The sequence below is a fragment of the Pteropus alecto genome, unplaced genomic scaffold (genome assembly GCF_000325575.1).
Source record: "Pteropus alecto unplaced genomic scaffold, ASM32557v1 scaffold23, whole genome shotgun sequence".
NCBI lineage: Eukaryota > Metazoa > Chordata > Mammalia > Chiroptera > Pteropodidae > Pteropus > Pteropus alecto.
In genome coordinates, this window is record NW_006435837.1 from 22,653 (window position 1) to 32,040 (window position 9,388).

Here is a 9,388-nt window from a genome sequence, read left to right on the forward strand (position 1 = left end):
GCTTACTGGAAAGGGAGAGGACAACCTTGACAGAGACCTAGTAGTGTTTCCGGGGGTTAAATATCTTTTCCATAAAATCTAATAAGATAATCCTTCGTCTTGCAGACTTTGTATTTTATCTGCAGGGACAATCTACTTAGCTGCTTTAAACGTATTTTGAAAAACACCTGGGCTGTAAAATACAGGATCCCCCTCGACCCCGCCCCCGCCCCGTTCTCACTACGTGCTAAGCCCTGTCCTGTTTCACATGTTTTAACTCACTCGGTCCTTGCCAGGACCACGTAAGGAAAGTACAATCGTGAATGAGGGAACAAGGCATCCCGAGCTTCAGTAATTTGCTCAGAGTCACTCAGCTATTAGGTGTCCAAGCCTAGATTTGGACCCGAGCCCCCCGGGGTCAGAGACCCTTTACCACACTGTCCTCTGCACTGCCTCTCGGAGGGCAAGACGTAGATCCGCCCCCGGAGGGCCCCCCATAGGGCCGGAGAGACCCCAAGGTTCATGGTCGAAATGACAGATTAGGGTCTGTCACTTAGCCGTATGTTGCCGTCTGAGGGGAGCTAATAACTGACACCTCTGCCGTTTTGAAAGGGATATTCAGGAGTCAGACCGCTGGCGTCAGTGTGTTCTCTTCATTCGTGTTGTGCATACATCCGAGGGGGGATTCAGAGCTGGACCAAGCAGGCTTCTTAATGGCGCACCCTGTCATTAGCGAGGTCCTCCCGCTCGCTCCCAGGCGGCGCTGCAGCGCCCTCCGCGCGGGGCTGGCGGTCCCGCCGGGGAGAACGGAGCGGGCAGAGCAAGGCCACGCTCAGTCCTCGCGCAGAGCTGCTTGCGTCCTGGCGACCGGCCTCCGTGGCGTTTGGTGAAACCCATGGATCCTTTCTCAGAAGAATCTTCTCAGGTGCATAAAGCAGAATCGACGGCTTTACAAAGGAAGCCAATTACACTAAACTACTACCCTCCAAGTCGAACTAAATAAAGTTATGATAAATAATACACGCGCTTTTTCGTTAGTGCATTAAATAATAAGGTTTGCTGGCGGGATTAACACCTGCTATAATTTCAAAGTACCGATGAGCAGAAATGTTTCGAGATATCCGCGAGCAGGGACATATGGCACGAAACCCCCTGTGATTTCCAGTCAGTAGAAGTTCGTAGACGTGGTTACCACCACGCTGCTCTTCACCTAGAGGAGTAAACTCAGGAAACATTGCATTTCAGTGAGACATCAGAGCAAATACAGCTGTAAGGGGTTTTTCTCCCTCCTGAAGTCCACGGTTCTCCTCGGAGCGTCCACGGAGGAGGCGGCACAGGCCCGGGCGGCAGGTGGCAGGCGACACCTCCGAGGAGCATGTGCCACGCCAGGCGGCCCCGAGCAGCGCATGCTCGCAGGCCGGGCCACGTGTGGCCGGCCTCTCCGCCCGCCCCCGGCGCGCTGGGCCCACAAGGGCAGAACGTGGGGACACGGTGCACAGCCTGCGCCACGCGCCCCCACGACATACGTCACCAGCACCGCTCCTGTGGCGTCACGGCATCCGGGTGTCATAGCACCTTCCATCTTGGTTACGCGACAGCGACAAGCCTGTCTCGTCGACAGCAGACTTCGGAGGGTGCAGCGGTTGCCATGCCGCCCTCGCTGCGAGTGGCCGTCGTGTGCTGGAGCAACCAGAACCGGAGCATGGAGGCGCACAACTTCCTGGGCAAAAGGGGGTTCAGGGTCAGGTCCTTCGGGACAGGATCTCACGTGAAGCTCCCAGGACCATCCCCTGACAGGCCCAACGTTTACGACTACCACACCACCTACGAGCAGATGTACAACGATCTCGTTAGCAAGGACAAGGATTTCTACACGCGGAAGGGCATTTTGCACATGTTGGCCAGAAACAAGCGAATCAAGCCTCGGCCCGAAAGGTTCCAGGACTGCAACGACCCCTTCGACCTAATCCTCACCTGTGACGAGAGAGTGTACGACTACGTCGTGGAAGATCTGAACGCCAGAGAGCAGGAGACCTTCCAGCTGGTGCACGTGATCAACGTGGACATCCCGGACAACGAGGAAGAGGCCACGCTGGGGGCGTTCGTCATCTGTAAACTGTGCCAGTGCTTGCAGAAGTCGCTGGACTTGGACGATGAGATCAGTGAGCTGCTGCAGGAGTTTGAGGAGAAGAGCGGCAGGACCTTCCTGCACACGGTCTGCTTCTACTGACTGGCCTGGAGCCTGGCGGCAGGACCTTCCTGCACACGGTCTGCTTCTACTGACTGGCCCGGAGCCTGGCCTGCCACCCCTCCCGAAGCCGGCTGTTCGAGCTTCCTTTCATTGATCCGTTATCGTTGCTGATGTTTCTTCTGGAAAACGTCGTGACAGAACTTCGCCCGTGGACAGTAACAGAACCGGAATCAACTGCATGTTTGAAACGAGAACATACTCACAAATAAATCCGATGTTAACACCAGTCAGGTTCCGTTTTCATTTCTCTTGTACTTAGAAGTGGGCTATTGATTACGAAGTTTCTCCTCTACTCGGCTGGAACGTACCGCTACCTGACGACTGCGACGGGGTTAATTTATTGATTCGTTTGTTGGTTGGTTTCTTTTTGAAAAAAGGTGTCCATGGACCTCAGGTTAAGAATACTTGCTCTAATGGAAGCCCCGCCCCCTGGAAAGTAGGTAATAAGCATCATCTCCATCAGTATGTGTTACATGAGCGAGACCACAGGTGACGATCAGGTTTATTTAAATGGTACATAAGCGGCCAGATTATCGAATGCTTATCGCAACAGCTTGGAAAGAAGTGGCTTACGAGGCACGCATTATTCATTCAGTCCTTCCAACGAGCCTATCGGTGGTGAGCGTTTTTAACTTCATTTTCAAGAGAGGGAACGTAGAGGTTAATGGAACTCGTCAAAGGTCGCACACGTCTAGCTCATGGAGAGGCCAGGATTTGAATCTAGGTAGTCTGGCTCCAGAACCCGTGGTCTCAGCCACTAAACTAAAGCTGCTCGATGAGTTTAGAGGGCTGGTCTAGGAAAAACTAGGGCCCGGTCTAACGGCTGTTTATAAACTTATTTTCATTAAAAAAAATTCATACACAAACGATCCAATCAAAAAATGGGCAGAGGGCCTGAACAGATACTTCTCCCTGGAGGACGATCGAATGGCCAACAAATATACGAAAAGGTGCTCAACGTCGCTAGCTATCGGGGGAATGCGAATCAAAACCACAGCGAGATACCATCTCACACCTGTCAGAATAGCTATAATCAACAGGACAAGTAATAACGAATGCTGGAGACGATGCGGAGGAAAAGGAACCCTCATACGCTGCTGGCGGGACTGCCAGTTGGTCCAGCCACTATGGAAAACGGAATGGAGATTCCTCAAACAACTAAGAATTGATCTACCATATGATCCAGCAATCCCTCTACTGGGTATTTACCCCAAAGCCTTGAAAACTCAAATTCGAAAAGATATGTGCACGCCAGTGTTCATAGCAGCATCATGCACGGCGGCCAGGACATGGAAGCTACCAAAGTGTCCTACGATAGATGATCGGCTGAAGAAGTGGTGGTACACATATACGATGGAATATTACTCAGCCATGAGAAGAGATGAAATACTGCCATTTGCGACAACATGGATGGACCTCGAGATAATCATGCTAAGCGAAATAAGCCAGACGGAAAAGGTTGAAATCCACACGATATCACTTCTATGTGGGATATAAACCTAAAAGCAACAAATGAACAGGACAAACACGCAGAGACTCATGGACATGGACCATAGACTAGTGGTTACCAGAGGGGAGGGGGGAGGTAATGGGGTAAAGGGGGTCAAATACATGGTGACAGAAATGTAACTATGAGAGGCGAACACGCGATGTAAATATATATGTGCCTTACTGTGAAAGTGTGCAGCTGAAACTTATTATTGGATTTCGTTAACCAATGTCAGCATAAAAAAAAAGAAAGTGTACAAATCATCCCGTAGAGGACAACCCTTCCGTAGGTTGGGACTTCCTGTGCAGAGAGATCAGGGATTCTCGAACACCTGTTGTTAGTCGCGAGCTGTCCACTCTATGAAAATATTTTAGCAGCAATATCCAAAGTGACCTCTTTCCGGCTTGCCACGGAGAGAGCGGTTTGCAGAGGGCTGCCGCTGAACTCGGCTTTTTGACGAGAGGGCGCGTCACTTCTAATGGGCTCTGCTGAGAACTGCGAAGGGTATAAGACTTTCCCTGCTTGCAAGCTAACGAGGTAGTCCATCTCGGTTTCATGGATGCTGGCAGAAGAAGCAAGAATATCGGGTCAGAGACGTGGGACTTTATTACTCATAGCGGAACAGGCAGCATGAGCTTCACGGTTGCAGCGCTTCCCTTGCGCCCCCAAATCCCACGGGGGCAACGCAGAGGTGGGCCCAAGCGGATGCTGCCTGTGCAGTGGATGTGTGTCGCAGGGGAAGAACCCACGCTTAGGGAATACCAACATTTTAAAGGGGGGTGCAAGTAAACCTGTCGACGTTTTGCTCCAGAGGGAGACGCTACCTTTGTTAGACCCGTTAGCAAACCAATTTGTCTTTGGCTCCATAGGGTGGCGCTATGTGTGTCTCCTAAGGCTGTTCACCATGCGGACTTCCTTGGAAAGTTAGTCCAACGTGACTAACGTGTCGCAGCTATGCCCGCGAGAAGTGCAGAAAGAGGAGAAACCCATGGAGAAATGTCTCCCGACAGACCTTCCCGTCCTGGCAGCTGGGGTTCCCAGGCGACTCCTTTTAATAGCTACTGTCCGACTCCGGACTGCCTGGCACCCAAGCAGATCGTGTGTCCCTTCACGCATAAGGTTCTTTCCTCATGCTCGCTCTACGGAAGGAGAGCGACAAGGGTGCAAGTCTCTCTGCTGGAACACGGACCTTCTCTATGGATCCAGGAGGGTGCAGTGGCACCCGCACTCTTCTCTAACACGTGACAGAAAGAAGGGGACTCGTGCCTTCCCTCCTCTTGCTACCCTGGCCTTGTAAGTTTTCCTTTCTCCCAGTAAAGCCAATGGCTGAATTCATTGAAAGCCCTGGTGCATGACAGGTGAGACCCAAGTGGTCTCAGTACAGTACTCCGAGAAAAAGAATAAGACATCTAAGCGTTCCCAGTAGCCAGAAGGAGAAAGCTAAAGCGGGACGGGCGCCCAGCAAAGCAGAGTTACTAGAGGTGACAGATAACAACTTAAAAAATAATAACAAAACCACGATTTAAAGAGATTCCAATATAGCCTTACGGTGACCAACTGTCCCGATTTGCCTGGGGCTGAGGGAGACCCAGGGACGTGGGACTTTCAGTGCTAAAACCAGGGCAGTCCTAGGCGAACCAGGCTAAGTGGGTCACCCTGTACATGCACACCCCTTTCCACGCATACAGATTTTCTCTGACTGGATGCTATGGTTTCAACATTAAGAAGACATTAGGTGAATTAAAGGAGGGATGGTACTGTTGCAGCCAGAATGAGTAATCTGGGTGAAAGGGAGGAAATATTCCAAAGCACGATATCTCGAAAAGTCAGAAATATGGAATGCATAGGAAGAAAGAGAAGAAACTTGCAGGGTGGATGTAGGAGACATAAGAAGCAAAAATAGGAGCTCGAGAAGGAGAAAAGGGAACTGATGGAGAAGCATAGTTAAGCTTGTGATACATGAAAATTTTCTGGACCAAAACAAGGACCCAGTTCACAGGTTGAAAAAGGACACTGAGTTCCCAGAAGCCTTCATGGGAATGATAGTAGACAATCTGTACATTATAGTAGATTAAATTACTGTTGAACAAATATCGATCCCCTCCTCTTTATCTAACACGATCGAGCAGATCCTCCTTCGCTGACTCTTGACTTTAAGTTGGCCGTGTGACTCACTGTGGCCGATGGACTCTTAGTGGATTCGATCCGAGCGTGGTGGGGCTCACCGTCCTGTGCCTCTGCCTTTCTGCCTCGAGAAGGCCATCCTTTGGGAGGCTCCTGATCTGAGGAGGATGAGAAATACATCAAAGCAGACCTGGAGCCAACCTAAATCTCAGAGGCAAGCCCAGCCTAGATTTGTAGATATGCGAGTGGCCAATAAATGCTTATTGTTTAATGGCAATGAGATTTTTGTGGTGGTCTGTTACGTAGCGTCATTGCGACAGTAGCCGACACTCACGCTTTGGCATACCTCGGTCAAGTTCTAAATCTCAAAACTCAAAACGAAATCTTAAGTTTCCAATCGGAAAGAATACGTTATCTACAAATAAAAAGTAAGCTGACTGTGGGACTTCTCTTATACAACACCGGAGTCCTGGAATCTAGAAGATGTTGAACTAACATCTAGAGATACTGAAAGTAAAGGACTGCAACCCAAGCATCCCACACCCAGCCAGCATTTCATTCATTTATCAGGGTAAAATCAACCCTTTTAATTGCTAAGAATTAAAAAAATTTAACAACCACATGACCTATTTGAGAAAATACTCAAGAAATCGTTCTCACCAAGCGGCGAATGAATAAAAACAGAGGCCTCAAGTACTGAAGTTTAAATCACACGGATAATGATTGTATTTTTAAAAATAGGTAATATGTTCTTTGACCTAAATCAGTCATCAGTGGTATCTTGGAATATGTCATATGAGCGCTAGATAAGGATTTTGAAAACAAAAGAGGTTGCCGCAGAGGCAATGTCAATGATCATCTCAAACTAAACTGCTTTAGGAAAACCTAGGCGTTGGAGGTGGCGAGCAAGGAGGTAGAGCAGGGAAAAATTTGAAATTTCTCAACTAGGGCGAGAAGGGGGAAGGGAGATTCAAACAGTCTAACCACTCATGTTATTGGGGTAGGTGATGCGAGGTAGACTGTCTCGGTGAGAAAAGAGTTGAGGGGGCTCGTTTTCAATTGGCGGTAACAAAATACACAATTGATTAGGAATACCAGAGGATAATAAGTTGCCATTAAAAGAATGGAAAAGTACGACAAAGTGTCCATATCAGCCAGGGCAAAGAATAGAATCGATGGCGACTTAGTAAAACCAGCAAAAATAAGGAAAAGGAACAAGAGCCTTCAAGGTAAAGTGATGTAGCCTAAATACAGTAGGGAAGGAATAAAATCAAGCATAGTCCTGCACTGTGTAACGACGCTTCTGCCAACCAGAAGCCGCATATATGACAGTGGCCCTATAAGATTATACTGGGCAGCCTAGATGTGTAGTAGCCTATACCATCTTGAATGCGAAAGCGCCCTCGATGACGTACCCACAACGATGACATCACCTAACGATGCTCTTCTCAGAATGTCCTCCTGTCGTTAAGTGACACGCGACCGTCCGTCAGTCCTTTCAGTAAATGTGAACAGACTTAATTCTATGAAAAGATCGAAAATGTCAAAATGAGTTTAAAAAACAAAACCAAACGCAGCCATGAGAGAACAGATAAGAAATTAAGAGATAGAGGTCGATGCCATGAAAAACAGAAATGGCAATATTCGGAAGGGGAAAGGTGGAATCGAAGATGAAAGAACCCACAAGAGACTGAAGATGGAGGCTGTGGAATAACTGAAGGCACAGTTTAAGAAGCGAGTGTCAAAAACTCACATGTTTCGAGCAATACAGCAGCTAACTACAAAATGCAGAAAGACTAGGACTGAGTCCCGAAAGATCCAACATTCTGGGCTTGGGAAGAGAATAAGCTGAAATGGGTGTCAGACAGGAAGTGGTCAAGGAAGTAGAGAAAGAACAGGCAGGCGGCGGATGGTGATTTCTGGAAGTCTCCACCAACATGCAGGTAAGGGTGGTTCCAGCAGCAGTGGTCCGACAGACTCTCCGCCCAGGGTCAGCTGCAGGGTCAAAGACAGGACCTGGCTGAGAACGCTGCCTTCCCGCGGGCGGGCTGAGGGACGCCGGCCCTTTCACACAGCCCTCCTTCCTCCTGCATCTGCAATTTGCAACAGCTTGTAATTGAGATGCACAGTGCAGAATTAGGTTCTTTTATCTAAACGCGAGTTTCGTAGGCTTGGAATGTTGTTAAGAAAGGAGCAGCTGCCCGATGTATGGGTGACATCGTGGAACACGCCAGTATGTGGAAATAAAAAGAGGGTGCCCATTATTTCCCATTAAAAGATGCATTCAACTTCCTGACACTTAAAAAGTCAGACAACGTGATGCTTCCGACCCACTAAAACTCCCTTTTTCTATTGACTAATCAGGAATCTATACTTATCAACTTTCAGCAATAATTTTGGGGATTTTTTCCCAATATCTACAGGAAATACAACTATTAACTATTGACAGACACAGGTTAAAGGCCATTTCCATGCCCTAAGCGGGGCACAGCTTGCAGTTTTTAGTCAGAGTGATCTGTGGCCACCAGGAAATTTTGAAAACAACACTCGCTGTGCATATTGAATGCCTCTCTCCACACACACACACACACACACACACACACAATACACACACAACACACACAATACACACACACAATACACACACACACAGACACACACAGACACACACTACACACACGCATGGGCTTTTTTCCCCCTGGAATATGCAGTAAATTATGAAAGAAAAATATACGCACACACACAACACACACACAATACACACACACACAATACACACACACACACACACACACACACACACACACACTACACACACGCATGGGCTTTTTCCCCCCTGGAATATGCAGTAAATTATGAAAGAAAAATAATGCACCGCGCAAAATACAGAAATGATCAGGATGCCACTTACTTTGGATTCTACCTCTTTCTAGTCTTCAAGGTGGTGTTGGCCTTGTGAATATGCAGGGAATTGGGGCGGGAGGATAAAATGCAGCCGGCCGGATTAGAAGGGGCGGGGAGGGAAGTGAAAGGGCCCTTGATGTCCCAAACACCCTGGTGCGGGAACTGGGGAGATGTTATGAAGGCTACAAACTCGCAACTAGAAGGCGAAGAGTCCTGGAGCCCTCGCACACAGCATCGATCATGTTCAGCGGTCCTGTATTATAGACTTCACCGTGGCTGAGAGACTTGACCTGAGCTGTTCTCGCCACACAGAAGCAATGGCGATTATGCGGTGTGATAGCAGTGCTAGCTAAAGCTGCGGGCGGCAAACGCGCCGCGATATATAAACGTACCAAATAAACACGTACGCCTTAAACTTGCACACGTTATTTGTCAGTTTTACCTCAATTTCAAAAATAAATTTTGGAAACCTTTCACTGAGTAGAACGTCTGAAATCGCCGAAGCGCATGTGCTCGGAATTTATCTGAAAAGGAAATAGAACCCCAATCTACAGCCGTGCCCCCCGAAGCGCGGTCCCCGGGCGTGCAGCATCTGCAGGCCATGGGCTCCTGTTAGAAATGCGCGCTCTCAGGCCCCGCCC

General features: G+C 48.7%; 1 pseudogene; it reads left to right on the forward strand.

Annotated features, from left to right (window-relative positions):
* The first annotated feature begins 1,627 nt into the window (after nt 1-1,627).
* Nucleotides 1,628-2,209, forward strand: LOC102897429 (annotated as a pseudogene).
* The last annotated feature ends 7,179 nt before the right edge of the window (nt 2,210-9,388 follow it).